We start from the raw sequence: 12,046 nt of genomic DNA, 5'->3' as shown, positions 1-12,046 counted from the left end.
GTTTTAAAAGCAGTTGAGTTGAACCAGTTTCAAAACCAGTTAGAATATTCCCCCAGACCCTCTGAGTCTAGATTAAGTGACAATGCCAAAAAGCAGAGTGTGTCATGGAGCAACTGAGCAAAAATTCAAAATATAATCAATAGTATCAGAGTTGTTCTATAAGTTAACAGATTTTATGATTCCATCTTGGATCAGACGATAGCAAGTATCAATCAACTCTCTGTAACTGCCTTCATCAAAAAAATTAATGTTTCAGAAGCAAAGAGGAGGATCAGTGGTCTGGGATATGAGGCACTGGAGTTACACTAACAAATTTGATATGTTGAATATGTCACACTGAGAATTAAAGTCCAGCCGAGACACTTAGAAAAGTAGGATTAGGAAGCAGAACCTTCACATGGCATGGATGGGTTTACACAATCAACTTTATGGAACAGATGTTTGAACATTTCCTACACGAAATACACAAAATGAATAGAGGCCATAATTCGTGAATATCAAAACTGCCCAAAAGGAGCACTCTACATCACTTATCATAAAGCTGCAGATTTACCCTTACAAAACAGAATGACAGCCATATATCATGAGGAAGTAATCAGTTTTGATGATAGAAAGGATTTTTAAAATATATTAAAGATGTTTTTGTTATACTGGCTCTAAAGGGACAAACATTAGAAATGAGATGAAGAAGGAGATTCACAATAACTCACCTCCCGATCCATTCATGAACTTTAGAGCTAGAATTTCCTTCAAAGAATCAAGAAGTTCAGGATAGGATGAAGAAGTTTTTCAAGGTTTAATTTTGTAAAAAGTACTGGTAGCGAAGCTGTGGTAAAAACTGCACCTGCATTTTCCCTCCACAGTGTAGCACGGATATCCATTCTAGGCTCCAGGATCTCCAGCCATTATCTCTCCTTGCTGAAGATCCACACCTCTCTCCCTCCTGAACGAGGATTTTAAGACTCCTTGCCTTACGCTGTGATATCCCCAGCAAGCCAGTTGGCCTAATGGCTAGTGTTTGTGCTTGCTTTCTTTCCATGGGCTATTACTAAGGCTACCATTCTGTCATGGAGCTCACAATGTCTGTGATTTTAAGAGATGTCTGCGAGTGCTTGAAAATTCCAATAAACGCATTAGATTTGAGAAAAAATGAAGTCACTTATTTCCTTTAAAATCTGCAACACAACAAGTGTTGAAAATACTGTTTTGTGCACCATTATTGCCAGAGCTGGGGTAGGGGGTAGCAAGCAGGGCAATTGAAGCTAAGTTACGCGTGGCAGGGCCCAGGCTCCGGCTTCAGCCCCAGGCAATGGGGCTCGGGCTTTGGCTTCAGCTCCTGGAGGTGGGAGGCAGGGTAGTGGCCCACTTCTTAGTTTCTGGCCTGGGCACCAGACAGAGCCAACGTTAGACTTGCTGGGGCCTAGGCAGAAGCTAAGGAGGTTTTAATAGGCAATTTAAAAGCTTCTGCATTGATGTAGTAAAAATTGCATTATTACTATGGGTACATTTCTGTGATTTATTATTACCTGTGTTGTGTCTGTGACTTTTAATAAAAATATCCATGCTAAAATTATAGGCTTAGCTATGACCAGTGTATTGCCCACAGTTATAAGTTACCACATTGCTCCTTCTAAGCAAGCACATTTATTCTTAAAGTAAAAACATTACAGAGAAAACAAAACACTAGAAGTTCCTATGTGCATGCTAAAAAGCTTACCAGAGGTCACCCCCAGCTCCAATCTAGGGCTGTGGTAGGTTTTCATTCTTCAGAACCAACAATTGGGTTTTCCCTGTGATCACAAATTCATATCCATCTTAGATCCAGAACAATGGATAGGCAGATCAGCTGTTTCTTTATATACCTTGGGCCTTTGATCTTGGCCTTCTGTAATAGGTAATCAGCAGACAATGACTTCAGGACTTCAGAGCCTGTGGTTTAAAAAAACAGAGGGAAATGTGCATTAACTACAACCTAGGGATTCCCCAGGAAATCCATTTAACACTTTATGGTCCCAAAAGTCCATACGTGTCTGGCACATTTAAAATATAGTCCTTTGAACTCCCAGGTCTCACATTTGTCATATCTCCCTCCTAGAGTGGTTACATACAATCCTGGCCTACAATAATATAATATAAGAAGGCCTTTCAGGGTTATTGGAGGAAATTTCCTTGTATGTCTCTCTCTCTCTCTCTCTCGCTCTTTCTCACACACACACACACACACACACACTCCCAGCTGCATTCATATAGCAATCTGTTCATGTATGTATGGTATTAAACCTAAGATGCCTTTACCTATGTAATAATATTGCCTGAGTTTTTAACATTTATTCAGAAATAGCTTGAATATTCCATAGATTCTAAACTGTGGGAATTAAAATCATCATCATCCTTTCTCCTTCTACATTAGAAGTTGTCACTGATTCTTTGGTTATTATCTAAAAGATACAAAATCCAGTTGATTCCACTTCAGTAAAGTTTCAGCCTGCTTCATAGTGTTAACTATGAAAAAAGTATTAACTCTTTTACATAGAAATCGTCTAGTGGGATTGACACTTTCCTTTTTATTCTGCTAAATCACTTTAATTTTGTTCCTGTGCCTTATATAATTATTCTTTTGAGTATTACTGTGTTCTAAGTTTCTGGAAAAAAGCAAAGATTTTTTTGTTTTATTTTTGTTTACAAAAGGTGGAAATGTATTTACTGCTCAAATTTACCACTGAACAAATCTTCATCCTGCTATGGCTAAGTAACCTGGAAAGTCTCATGTAACACCCACTAATGGGTTAATCTGTAAAATTCATCTTAGCAACAGTATCCTCCCTTCAGAGTACATTTAGGTAAAGAAAATGTGTTCTGATGCTGTAGTTCTTGTAACATAGATCCATATTCTGTCCTTGGATACATGTGTACAATTTGGTATAAACAAGGGCCCATTTCAGCCCTTAGTATCTTTACTAGAGCTACTGTCTTTACTGAAGTACATCACTTGAGAGTGATTCAATGAGGCCTAGATATCAGTCTTGGCTGGTCAGGGAAGGTGCATGATTCTTGCATCTTTAAGAACACAGGACTGTTCAGAAAGCTGCAAGCAGGGACATTTTTTCCTGACCAGGGGATTACCATTGACGATGTTGAAATGCCAATAGTGATTCTGGGGGACCCAGCCTACCCTTGCTCCTCTGGTTCATGAAGCTGTACATCAGCCACCTCAACAACACCAAGGAAAGATTCAACTACTGGTTCAGCAGGTGCAGAATGACAGTTGAATATGCTTTTGGTAGACTGAAGGGATGCTGTCAGTTTTTACTCACAAAATTGGGAACTTAGTGAGAAAAATATCCCAATGATTATAGCTGCCTATTGTGTCCTGCATAATGTCTGTGAGGCAAAGGGGAAAAGTTGCCACCTGGGTGGAGAATGGAGGTGAAGCAGCAGTCTGTTGAATTAAAACAGGCAGACACAAGGGCAATTAGAAGAACTCCACATGGAGCTATGTGGCTGAGAGAAGCCTAGAAAGAGCACTTTAACAGTCAGCCACAGTAATGCAGTGTGGTGGACTGTGCTCTACGTGTAGGTTTGGGAGCTATTAGGAATTGTGTTGTACTTCGTGTATGTTTATGAATATATAAACCTTGGGTCGAGTGCTGTAGATATCTTTAAAAATTTCACATTGGTATCTTTGTATTTTGTCAAATTTTCAGTGAAAGTATTCTTAAAATGAACAAGAAGTGCTGGGTCATCATCCGAGACAGCTGTATCATGCAATATATGGCAGAATGCAGGTAAAACAGAGCAGGAGACATAAAATTCTCCCCCAAGGAGTTCAGTCACAAATTTAATTAATGCATTACTTTTTTAACAAGCATCATCAGTGTGTATGTGTGTGGGGAGGAATGAGGAGAGGTTGCATCCGATGAAGTGAGCTGTAGCTCATGAAAGCTTATGCTCAAATAAATTGGTTCGTCTCTAAGGTGCCACAAGTACTCCTTTTCTTTTTGCAGTTATTGCTGGCATCTCAAAGCAGCCCAGGTCCGCATACTGTTAGCCTGTTTACTGCAGTGATGCCTGCTGAAGTCATCATGGACTGGTGTGGGAGTGTCCTACCCTGGAGGAAGAAATAAGGTGGCCATCCCTAGAAACCTCTGGCAGAGGACTGTAGACATGGAGGTAGGACATGTACCTCCATGAAAGTTTTATCAAGATCTCTCAGGAGGATTCATGAGATGTACCTGTGTAGATAAACAAACTACTCCACATGCTCCCTCCTCCCCCTGGCTAACTCTACAGGGAAATGAAAAGGAGATAACAACTCAGCCTCTGTTTCTTGTACTGTCACCTCTTCTAGTTCAAGTAAATTAGCAAAAAGTCAATCCCTGTGTCCTGCTACATTGGGGTTGGGCACTGTCATAAATATAAAGGGAAGGGTAAACACCTTTAAAATCCCTCCTGGCCAGAGGAAAAACCCTTTCACCTGTAAAGGGTTAAGAAGCTGGGATAACCTCGCTGGCACCTGACAAAAATGACCAATGAGGAGACAAGATACTTTCAAAAGCTGGGGAGAGGGAGAAACAAAGCCTCTCTCTCTGTCTGGGTGATGCTTTTGCCGGGGACAGAACAGGAATGGAGTCTTAAAACTTAGTAAGTAATCTAGCTAGATATGCATTAGATTCTGATTTCTTTAAATGGCTGAGAAAATAAGCTGTGCTGAATGGAATGTAGATTCCTGTTTTTGTGTCTTTTTGTAACTTAAGGTTTTGCCTAGAGGGATTCTCTATGTTTTGAATCTAATTACCCTGTAAGGTATTTACCATCCTGATTTTACAGAGGTGATTCTTTTACTTTTTCTTCTATGAAAATTCTTCTTTTAAGACTCTGAATGCTTTTTCATTGTTCTTAAGATGCAAGGGTTTGGGTCTGTGTTCACCTATGCAAATTGGTGAGGATTTTTATCAAACCTTCACCAGGAAAGGGGGTGTAAGGTTTGGGAGGATTTTGGGGGGAAAGACATTTCCAAACGGGCTCTTTCTGAGTTATATACTTGTTAGACGTTTGGTGGCGGCAGCGATAAAGTCCAAGGGCAAAAGGTAAAATAGTTTGTACCTTGGGGAAGTTTTAACCTAAGCTGGTAAAAGTAAGCTGAGGAGGTTTTCATCAGGTCCCCACATCTGTACCCTAGAGTTCAGAGTGGGGAAGGAATCTTGACAGGCACCATCTGTACATTTACACATTATAATGGGAAATGCTTTCACACACTTCCCCAAAGTTCCTTCCCCTGCACTCGGCTTGACCATGCTTGGCAGCTGGGACTAACTAGATTGTGAAGGAGTCTCAAACAGATCCTGGCTCATGGCATAGCTGGACGCCATCCTGGTCGCATGACCCACATTCTCTTTCTCTTTGCTGTTCATGGGAGGGGGTCTGTGTCTCAGGCTCCTCTGAGGTATCCACCATGCTCTGTGGGGTCTTGTTGAAGTCTCCATCACATATGGCATGCAGCTTGTTGTAAAAGTGGCAGGTCTATGGGAAAGGTGAAAGTAAGCCGGTACGCCCCGGTACAACGTACCGGCAAGAGCCGGTGCACCGTACTGGGGCAGCCTGGCTTCCCCAGGGGGCAATTTAAAGGGCCTGGGGCTCCCAGGAGTGGCTGGAGCCCCAGGCCCTTTAAATTGCCTCCAAAGCCCCGCTGTTGGAGCCCTGGGGTAGCAGCTGCAGGGTCCGACGGCTATTTAAAGGGCCGGGGCAGTAGAAGCAGGGGAGCCACAGGCCCTTTAAATAGCCCCCAGAGCCCTGGGGTAGTGGGGGCTCCGGGGGCTATTTAAAGGGCTGGGGCTCCAGCTGCCTCTGCCGCCCCAGTCCTTTAAATAGCTGCTGGAGCCCTGCTGCTTTCCCAGGGCTCCGGCGGCTAATTAAAGGACCGTGGCAGTAGAAGCAGGGGAGCCCCAGGCCCTTTAAATCGCCCTCGGAGCCCCGGGCTGCTGCTGCTGCTACCCTGGTGGGGGAGTGGGGGAGGAGGTGGAGAAGAAGCGGGGGGCACTTACCTTACAGGGTGGGCTGGGGCTGGCTCTGACCCCCTCAGCCCTGCCTCTTCCAGGGGTCAGAGCTGGCCCCAGTGTACTGGAAAGTCACTCTACTTACTTTCACCCCTGGTCTCTGGCTTGGCACCAGATTGACTATTGGCCTTCCTGGCTTTCTGGTATGCCTGCTGTGGTTTCTTTGCTTTCACACTGCACTGCTGCTGATCCCTGTTGTATCTCTTTGCCTGCATCCCCCATGAAATCTGCTTGTAGGTGTCCTCATTTCTATGACTGCTCAGTGGCTGTGCCTGCTCTGCCTCTTCTCCCTACAGGCCCAAGAGATCCAGTACCTCCTGTCTACTCCAGGAAGGAGTGTGCTGGAATGCATAGCCAGCCTGGTTGGTTGCATACCAGGGTAAGTTGCTAGATGTGCTTGTCAAGCAGGGCAATCAGGAAAAGGCATTTCAAAAATATATGGGGTATTTAAAGTGGGTGCTGGCTTCTGGTCTCCATGACCCATAGAGGTCACAACTGTGACCAGGGCGGTCACTGTGAAGCATTGTGGGACAGCTACTAGAGCAACGTTAGGGTCAACATAGGTCATGTGGTATATACCCTCGCACTCTGTCAACCGCATTAGGTTCACCATAGCTAAGTGTTGTTCAGGGAGGTGGTGTTACTGCATCGCCTTAATGGGGAGCTTGTATTAGCTGGCGACCAATTTGAGTGTAGACTCATGCACAAGTGGGTTGATGCAAGGTGATGTACGTCGACCTACGGTTGTAGTGCAGACCAGACCTAAGCCTCTTTCTCACGATCATTATCATATCATTACCATCAGTGTTTTCTCTCTAATCCTTTCTTCTCTTTCCCCATTATCTTCACTCCTTTTGGCCTCCTCACTCATACCATGTCTGTCCTCCTTTTCCAGCCCTGACTTTTTAGGGTGGAGGCAGAGTGTGGGTCCTGCAGATGATCAGGGTGTTCTAAATAGCTTTATCTGAATATTTGATTTATAAGGCATTACATTTCTGAACTCTTAGGTAATGTTTGTATGAATAACTTGCACTGGTGGTTATGGGACAAACTAGTCCTAAAGGTTTGCCTACCAGACATGCTCAAATGTATATTGCCAAACCTGTTTTGGAAGTCAACGAGGGAATAAATTTCACGTCAAAGATAATTAATGGTTATGCATAAAGGATTGGAAGAGACAATCAAGCCAGTTCCTATTATTTATAGATGTTGGAGGCTGGAGTGAAGGATGAGATCAAACCAAACTGGTTTTTGGAGGTAAAATAATGGCCTTCTTGGACAGAAAGAGTGGGGCCTGGTTTAGGAGAGCAAAAGAACTTGCTATAAAGCCCTATGGGTCTAAAACCCAGTCTTGTAGATCTACCAGGTAGTTGACAGCTCCAGGCTACTACCCAGCAGCAGCTATAATCATTCTCCACTCCACATAACTTGCTGTGGACACAGACCATGGGAAGTTCCACCTCAAGAGTTTGACAGGCATCAGCTCCTATAGTGCCTGATTGGCTTCCTGCTGTACATAAACCCAAAGGGCATTCTAGGAAGTGTCCAGGCAACAGTCTTCTGTAGCTGCCAGGACTGTTCCTGTTCTGTGCTTGTAAACTCTTGGCTTGATTTGGACTCTCCTGACTTGGACCCTGAAACCTGACTTGGACTTTGACCCTTGGTATCGACCCTGGCCTGGAACTGATACGAACTTCTTGGCTACTCCTGGCCACAGGTTTGCCCCTTGGCCCTGACTGTCCTTGTTGAGATCCTGACACTGGCTTTTTTCATAAAGTAAGACAAATCCTGGAAAACTGACTTCTTTGATCTTGATACACACACCTGCCTGGAACCCTGGAAGACAGATAGGTGGGCAGCAGCTGGCTAAGACAAAGGAACATTTTAAAAATGGGGAGATGGAATATTGACCCTATAGGAGTCAATGGGAGTTTTGCCACTGACTTCAGTGGGGCCAAGATTCTACCCAAGGTTTTATTTTACTTACCCTTAGTTACATAGTATGGTTATTGTCGTCATTGTAACTGGAAGGTGTAATTTCCAGCTTGAGGAGACATCCCTGCTCTAGGTCTGATTGAGATAGTGCACTAAAATAGAAGTGTAGCTATGGTGCTGTGAGTAGTGTAAGAATAAGGCCTTTTCCTGTAGCCATATTGTAAGGCCTTTGTCTGCAGCCAGATTAGAAGAGCAGCAGCCATTAGCTAAGAAGCAAGAAGTCACATCCTCACATTGCATCTAAATTACATTAAAACAATGTAATATCAGGTTGTTAAGAAGGAGACCCTGTCCTAATAGCACCCACTCTCACTAGATAAAGAAACAGATCTTAAGATGGTTAAAGAAAACTTAGTTTGATAGCATTCTGTCTGGCAAGAAATCATTTATCAATAATTGTGGTTGTGAAATCCTCATTTCTTGTTTTGTCATTATGGTCTTGTAGGGAGCCAGGGTGGCTTCCCTCCAAACCAGAGGGTAAAGAGCCACCCTCCCAGCCTGAGTGGGCGGGGCCAGGCCAAGCTTCCACCAATCCCCGGGAGGGGTGGGACAGGAAGTACAAAGGGCGGGGCCCTTTGCCCAGTGAAGAGAGCACCGGGGAGGGAGACAGACACAGGCTGCTCCCTCCAGACCCTGCTGCTGACCCACGGGAGGCCCTGGGCCAGGAGGAACCTGACCGGGAGGAAGGCCTGTGGCGACCAGGACTGCCAGCCGCTGAGTACCCGGAGGACCTGGAGGGGCCCGGCTGTAACCCGGTGCAGCATGAGCCCGACACAGAGGGGGAGCTGGAGCTGCCAGCAGCTGAATACCTGGACGAGCTGGAGGGACCGGAGAGGCCTGCCTGAGAGACCGGGTAGGAAGTAGCCCAGGGGCAGAACTGCACCGTGGGGTGGGTGTATTTGGTCAGCGGGCGCGGATGGCCCCCCCCGCTGACCCCGCGGCGGGATCTTCGCCTCCCGCCACTGTCAGGGCCCTGGGCTGGAACGCAGTGGAGTTGGGTGGGCCTGCGTTCCCCTACCCTGGCCAACCTGCCTTGGGTAGCAGACTCGTGCCGGTGCCCTCCTGCCCGAGGGGCGCGCTGCAGACTCGTGCCGGCACACCTTCCTCGCTAATTCCCCAGCATCCGAAAGGTGTGACTAAGGCCTGCCTGTGGGACCATAGCTCTCCATTGCCCCCTAGGGGCTCGGAGGACTGACTGAAACCTGTCACAGGTCTCCCTATTGTTTGTCTGTATGATCTCTGTCTGGTTCTTTGTTTCTGTCTGTTACATAATTAATTTTGCTAGGTGTAAAATTAATTAAGATGGTGGGGTCTGATTGGTTAGAGAATTTTGTTAGGATTGGTTAGTAAAATAATTGGTTAAGGTATAGCTAAGCAAGACTCAAGTTTCACTATATAAACTGGGGTCCAAGAAGGAGACCAGCAGAGAAGGAACAGGAAAATAAGAAGGAAAAACCTGGAAGAAGAAGAACTCACCTCTAAGACACAGCCTAAGAACAGAGCTGTTAAGAATCCTCTGCATGACTGTGACATGCTGCAACCAGAATCCAGGTAAGACTGACCTTGCCTTGCCAACTGGGAAAGTTTGCCTGCCTGATCAGTATTGGTGAGCATAGCATTGTATGCTTAGCATGTGTATTCTGCTTGGTAATTGTCAATAAACAGAGGATAAGGATATTACTGTGTAAGGCTCTTTCACTGGTAAAAGGTCCTGCAAACCTGCAGAAAATTATGCCCTGAGCCCTAGGAATTGGGTAAGGGTGGGTACTTAAACTGAAAGGGTTACGCCTGAGCTCCAGGAACAGGGTAAAGGTGGGTGCCCCTAGAGTGTCTGAGTAACAGAGAATTTTGTGCAGGTAACAGTATTGGGAGGGGCTAGCTACCCCAAGAATGATCCTGTTTGAAACCATAGGTACATATTTGGGTGACTTCTCCTGTCATTCATACTGCTGTGGCTACACTTATTTTTAAGAGTGCTAGCTTGATCAGAGCTAGAATGGGTATATCTACTTGAGCTGGAAACTACATCTTCCTGCTGTAGTACAGAAATACTCTGAGAATAGAACCTAGCTAGCTACACTTCTTGCATTGATTAGAAGAATTGTAGTTGTAATCTAACTTTTTTTGAGTGCCACAAGTCAGGTGTTTCTGCTATTTAATTTTTATCCTTTTCCCAGACTCCATTTTAGAGTCCTACCCACTGTGAATAGCTCCTGTGTCCTTGTGGTGGGGCAGCTGCCCCACCACAATGAAAGATAGGCCAGAGCAGCTGCGCAGAAGGGCAGCCAATCAGGACTAGGCTAGGCCCTATATAAAGGCTGCCCAGGAAGGGAGCAGGCAGTCTGTCCCAGACCTTCATGGGGGGAAGGTCTGTCTCCTGAGCAGGAGACAGGCAGCTTGGACAGAGCAGTGCTGGGCAGGCTTGGGGGAGCAAAGAAGGGCTCCGGCCCAATACCCGCCAGACTGTGGGCCCTGATAGAAAGGGCCTAGAGGGTGTGACGGGCCAGAGGGGAAGTGGCCCAGGGACATTTAGACAAGGGGAGAGAAGGAGGGCAGGGAGGCTGCCACTAGAGGGTCCCTGGGTTGGGACCCAGAGTAGTGGGCGGGCCTGGCCCCTCCCCCCCCTTGTGCAGCACCTGGCCGTGGAAGGGTGGCTGTGACAGACTGAAACTGGCCCTTGAACAGAGGGGCTAGACTTGAGGGGTTGTGGCTGGCCACTGCAGCAGGAGCGAACTGGAAAGACTGCTGTTAACTCCCCTCTGGAAGGGGATGAGTGAGGATTTGGGGGCACTGCTGGAGGGCAGTGTCCTGAAGATGATGCTGGGAGCAACGCAGGTTGAGACACCAACCGAGGGCAAGAGATGGACAGGACACCACCGGCAGAGGGTGCTCTACATGAACTGAGCTAATTTCCAAACTGAACAGCAGGAGGTGCTGCGGTGGTGAGTCCCAACCCCATCACAGTCCTCTGCTGTTGTATGTAGCTTACCCAAGCTGTAGCCACTGAACCTGAATTAGGATCACTGTTGATCACAGTTATAAAGAGCAGCAGTAGAGGCACTGTCTATGCTCATGAAGAAAGCAATGCACCAGTTTATACTTACTTCACATTTGGAAGATCAACTTCACAACCATAAGGCCTAGAAACTTATTACATTAAATGAAAGCTTTGATTCTACAGAAGTCATTGATATTGATCCCCTGCCTTCCTGAATGAAAGCTTTCTACCTCACTGGTGGCAAGAGGGGAATTTTTCAAGCCCTGTTGTAATTTCATTGTGCCTGGGATCTTGTTTTGTAAAGTGCAATATACATCCAAAGTCAGTGCAAGAGTCCATGACAAAATGCTCTTGAAAGAAAATACATACAAAGCATTGTCCTGCAGTGAACAGTTATGCCTCACACTTGCAGAAGTGATTGTCTCTCTTCCACACGCAGAATAATTACTAATCACTCTTGAGAGAAAAGGGGAGTCCCACATTCTGTTTTTGTTGTTCTAGACCATTCCCCAAACCCTTAAAATAATTAACAGTGGCTTGACAGGCACACCTAGAGTGGATACATCTGGATAGGAGTAGATGCTACTGTATATGTAAACACATGCTTGTATTTGATACTTTTTGACTGTAAAAAATGTTTTTTGCTGATCACCTGTCTACCAGCAGCTAAGATTTCAGATTTGGTGTGACACAAGAAAATACAGTTGTCTCAGTTTTCAGGCTATGATCTCATTCTTTCAAGTAAACTAAAATATTATTGCATTGATTGTCTAAAGGTACTTTGCTGCATTCTGTTCGTTCTGTTTTAGACTGAAGTGCCAGGGGATATTTGTATTCTCTTGGCCCTGATTCTCCACTGTGTCCTCAGAGTTGCCTGAGTATGGCATAAGTTAGGGCTGCACAGAGGGAACCTTAATTCATGTCACTGGCGTAAGGTCCCTAAGCCAGTGGAAGATCAGGTGCAACAGACACACTGCACCGTGTCCCCTCTTTTCCCTGT

This window comes from Natator depressus, chromosome 1, assembly GCF_965152275.1.
Source record: "Natator depressus isolate rNatDep1 chromosome 1, rNatDep2.hap1, whole genome shotgun sequence".
In the NCBI taxonomy this organism is placed as follows: domain Eukaryota; kingdom Metazoa; phylum Chordata; order Testudines; family Cheloniidae; genus Natator; species Natator depressus.
The sequence above is the reverse complement of the archived record's forward strand: the minus strand, read 5'-3'. Positions refer to the sequence as shown.